At 46.4% G+C, this 4965-nt stretch overlaps 1 pseudogene; it reads left to right on the top strand.

The window, feature by feature from the left end:
- The first annotated feature begins 259 nt into the window (after positions 1-259).
- LOC101703401 (uncharacterized protein KIAA0232 pseudogene) lies at positions 260-4424 on the top strand (annotated as a pseudogene).
- Positions 4425-4965: the final 541 nt, after the last annotated feature.

Genomic DNA, 4965 nt, shown 5'->3' with positions numbered 1-4965 from the left:
TCATGCCTGAAGAGGCAAGTTCTATTCTAGACAGCTGAGTGCAGCACAGTAAATGCTCCTCCTCCATGTGCAGCGCCTTTGCCTCCTGCTGGAGTGAAGACCCCCACCAGACACCACCGGGACCTCAGCTGTGGAAAATGCTCTGCCTGCCAAGGAGGTCAGCAACCTAACTTCATGCACCCATCCGTGCCGACACTGTGGATGCTTCGCCATCTGAGAGCTCCTCGTGTCTTGTCCAGGGCCCACCTCTGCTTCTGACATGTCTCTGCTTCATGCTTTGGGCCCAGTGCAGACCTGGCCTGGGCAAGAGCTGGAGAAATGTGGCATCGATGCCATGATTTATACTCGCTATGTCCTCAGCCTTCTGCTGCATGACAGCTATGACTACGACCTGCAGGAACAGGAGAATGACATCTTCCTGGGCTGGGAGAAGGGAGCTTATAAGAAATGGGGAAAGAGTAAGAAGAAGTGTTCAGATTTGACTGCAGAGGACGTGAAAAAGCAGGCTGTTGTCCAGTGTCTCCGATCTGCTTCTGATGAAAGCTCTGGCTTTGAGACCTTGGTGGAGGAGCTCTGCTGCAGACTGAAAGACCTGCAGAGTGAGCAAGAAGCGAAAATTCACAAAAAGTTGGAGGAGTCTCCATCTCCAGAGGTAGAATTATCCCCCACAGAGAAGGATCAAATGGAGATATACTATGAAGCAATTTCCACCACTTTCTGAGAAACCAGTTTGCCTGCAAGAAATCATGACTGTGTGGAACAAGTCCAAGGCCTGTTCTTACTCCAGCTCCCCTTCATCATCCACAGCCCCCCCAGTGAGCACAGACACGTCCTCTCCCAAGGACTGCAACAGTGAAAGTGAAGTCATCAAGGAAAGAAGCACTGAAGAGCCCACCACTGTGCACGAGAAAGCCCAGAGCAGAAGCAGACTTGAGAAGGAGAACAAACTGAGCAACTGCACTGTGGAAGAGAAACCTGCCTTGTACAAAAAGCAGATCCGACACAAACTGGAAGGGAAGACGCACCTTCGCTCCTGGTCTTCCGACTCTAGTGAAGGAGGTTTGAGTTCAAGTGGTAATCAGGGAGAAATCAAAGCATCCATGAAGTACATTAAGACATAAGGCGCGGGACATTCAAAACAAGAAAGGGTGGAACGGGCAAAGCAGGCTGTCCCTGAAGCACAGGGAGAAGTCAGAGAGAAGAGTGCGTGTGGGCGGCAACAGCAGCAGCAGCAGCGGCAGGTCCATCAGGCAGCTGTGCAAGCAGGGTAGGCGACCAGTGAAGGAGGCAGGGAGAAGAGATCCTGGGAGCACTGGGGGGAAAGAGCTGTACACAGAGAGCAGAAACGACAAAGAATATAAAGAGGAGCAGTTGTGGTACACCGAACTGATTGCTGAGTATTTTGTTCCTTTGAGCAGGAAGAGTAAACTAGAGACCGCATACTGAAACAGACAGGAATCAAGGGCCCTGACACCGGATGCAGTGGGAGACTTGTCTGAATCTTTTTCGCGGCCTTTGTATCAGCAACAGTAACACTCACAAGACATACCTCGCAGCAGGTGCTTTCATTGATGGCCATTTTGTAGAAATGCCTGCAGTTATAAATGAGGATGTTGACCTCGCTGGGACTTCATTAGGTTCTCTGCCAGAGGACAACAAATACCTGGATGATATTCATCTGTCAGAATTAACACACTTCTATGAAGTGGATATTGATCAATCCATGTTGGATCCTGGTGCCTCAGAAACAATGGAAGGAGAAAGTCGGATCTTGAATATGATTCGACAAAAAAGCAAAGAGAATACAAATTTTGAGGCAGAATGTTGCATAGTGCTAGATGGTATGGAATTGCAAGGGGAACGTGTGATATGGACAGATTCTACCAGCTCTGTGGGTGCTGAGGGCTTGTTCCTGCAAGACCTTGGCAATCTGACTCAGTTTTGGGAGTGCTGTTCATCCAGCTCTGGTGATGCCGATGGGGAGAGCTTTGGAGGAGACTCTCCAGTTAGACTCTCTCTGATCTTGGATAGCACAATGCTCAATTCACACTTGCTTGCTGGCAATCAAGAGCTCTTTTCAGATATTAATGAAGGATCTGGTATAAACTCTTGTTTTTCAGTGTTTGAAGTACAATGCAGTAATTCTGTTTTACCATTTTCTTTTGAAACGCTCAACTTGGGAAATGAAAATACAGATTCTAGTGCTAATAAGCTTGGAAAACACAATCTAGATTGCTAATATGGACCAAAAATAGTGCCTTTGAAGAAAATGAACACTGTTCTAATCTTTCAATGAGAACTTGTAGTCCATGGTCCCATTCAGAGGAAACACGTTCTGACAATGAGACATTGAACATTCAGTTTGAAGAATCCGCACAGTTTAATGCAGATGATATTAATTATGTAGTTCCTAGAGTCTCATCAAATTATGTAGATAGAGAACTTCTAGATTTTTTGCAAGATGAAACTTGCCAGCAAAACAGTAGAACTTTAGGAGAAATTCCAACTTTAGTTTTCAAAAAAAGATCCAAACTAGAGTCTGTCTGTGGTATTCAGTTAGAACAAAAAACAGAAAACAAAAACTTTGAAACTACACAAGTATGTAGTGAAAGCAGTCCATATGGAGATGGCTACAGCTCAGGGGTTATTAAAGACATTTGGACAAAGATGGCAGATAGAAATTCTGTGGCTACAGTAGAAAGAGAAAGAATTGACAATGAGTTGTTTTCAATAGATGTAAATAACTACTGCTGCTGTTTAGATGCTGAAGCTAAAATGGAGAGCCTTCAGGAGCCCAGCAGGGCAGTGCAGAGGTCTGAATATCACCTCTGGGAGGGACAGAAAGAAAACCTGGAGAAGAGAGTCTTTGTGTCCAAGGTGGGTGGTGGTGATTACACCATGCCCCTAAACCTTGGGCTTTGGCCCAAGATAAAGAGAATGCTTTCATTCTTGGGGGAGTCTATGGAGAACTCAAAACCTTCAGTAGTGATGGGGAATGGGCAGTTGTGGCCCCAGGCCGCACAAAAGGAAGCTTGCTGCAGTGTGCAGCTTCCGACATTGTGACCATATCCAGGACAGATGTCTTTATGACCCCAGGAAACAGCTTTGCTCCTAGTCACAGGCAGTTGTGGAAACCCTTCATGTCATTAGAACAGAATGATCAGCCGAAGAGCAGGGAAGATGGGTTAAATAAGGGATTTTCTTTTATCTTCCATGAAGACTTACTAGGTAGGAGCTTGTGGTAACTTTCAGGTTGAAGATCCTGGACTTGAATATTCATTCTCTTCCTTTGACCTAAGTAATCCATTTTCACAAGTTCTTCATGTAGAATGTTCATTTGAACCTGAAGGGATTGTGTCTTTCAACCCCACTTTTAAACCCAAATCAATCCTCTGCTTGGATTCAGACAGTGAAGTAGTTCACCCTCGGATATGTGGCGTCGACAGGACGCAGTACAGAGCCATCCGGATCTCTCCCAGGACTCACTTCCGCCCAATCTCTGCATCGGAACTGTCCCCAGGAGGAGGGAGCGAGTCAGAGTTTGAGTCTGAGAAAGACGATGCCAGTGTTTCTGTTCCACCTCAAGCTGATATATTTGAAGATCCACAGGCAGATCTCAAACCTCTGGAAGAAGATGCAGAGAAAGAAGGCTATTACCATGGAAAATCAGAGCTTGAGTCCGGGAAATTCCTTCCCAGATTAAAAGAGTCTGGAATGGAAAAGAGTGCTCAGACATAACTAGATTCCCAGGAGGAGTCGACTGGGCTTTTGCCGGTCGGAAAGCTATATCAGTGTCTGGAATGTAGCATGAGTGAATCTCTGGAAATAGATATAGAAAGCTCAGCAGCAAATTGTAAAATAATGGCACAATGTGAGGAAGAAATTAATAATTTTCGCAGTTGCAAAGCAGGTTGTCAGTTCCCTGCTTATGAAGATAATTCAGTTTCTTTGGGACAGCTGGAAGAGATTGGGAAGAAAGAAAAAGAGGAAAGAAACAAGAGTCTGCACCATACCACTACCATATGCCTTCGCTTTCTATTTCCTGGATTGAACACTAATGTGCAAGAAATGCGTAGAAGTCAAGAAAAGCAGACCTGGTGGGAAAAAGCCTTATACTCTCCCCTTTTTCCTGCATCAGAATGTGAAGAATGTTATACAAATGCCAAGGGAGAGAACGGTATAGAAGAATATCCAGATGTTAAAGAAACACCCAGTAATGAAGAGCATCTGTTAGATTTTAATAGGCTTTCTTCTGTCTCTGAAGCACGGTGCACCAGAGAGGGTGGTCCTGGGGCCCAAGCAAACGGCCTCTGCAGGAAGATGTGCTCCAGCGCCAGCCCTGACCCCAGAGACTCAGGCTCCACGGTGGTGGCGAGTGAGTGGACCCTCAAGAGGAGGAGCTCTTCTGCCGGACTCACCTCTGACCTCGCACCCAGTGCGAGTGCTTTCTCAGTGCTGTGTGACGGGAAACCACCCCTTTGAGCCCTGTTCATCTAAAGCAACAACATAGGTCTCCTCTTGGAGTAACTGATTCCAATCTGTGATTCTTTCTTCTTACTTATCTTAGCATTGAGGACCGCGGTCCTGTGGAGATCTCTTTCCCAGCCGTTCATTCTTGCTATTGAATAGAGTAGATGTGCTGTCCGGTCCAGAATGGTGTGCATGTGCTCTTCCTAGAGGTGTCGCTGCTCTTGCCTCGCAGCCACAGGCCTCTCCTTCTCACTCGGTGACATCTCTGTCACCTGTCAGCACTATGGTGCCGGCACCACTTCTGCTGTTTAGAGACTTTAGCTTTGGAACATTTAGCTGTGTTCTCTAAGCACTGGGAGATCATTCTCACCCTTCAGTGGATTGGTCCTTTCCAGGGCGGGAGGGAAGCATGGGTGACTCGTCCCCATCTTTGTTCAGTAGAATCTCATCAACATGGACATAGGAGCGCAAGAGTGTGTGTGAGTCTAGAGACTT

This window comes from Heterocephalus glaber, unplaced genomic scaffold (assembly GCF_053883595.1).
Source record: "Heterocephalus glaber isolate CG9 unplaced genomic scaffold, H.glaber_assembly_v1.0 deba00001586, whole genome shotgun sequence".
In the NCBI taxonomy this organism is placed as follows: domain Eukaryota; kingdom Metazoa; phylum Chordata; class Mammalia; order Rodentia; family Bathyergidae; genus Heterocephalus; species Heterocephalus glaber.
This window is presented reverse-complemented; position numbering and strand designations above follow the sequence as displayed.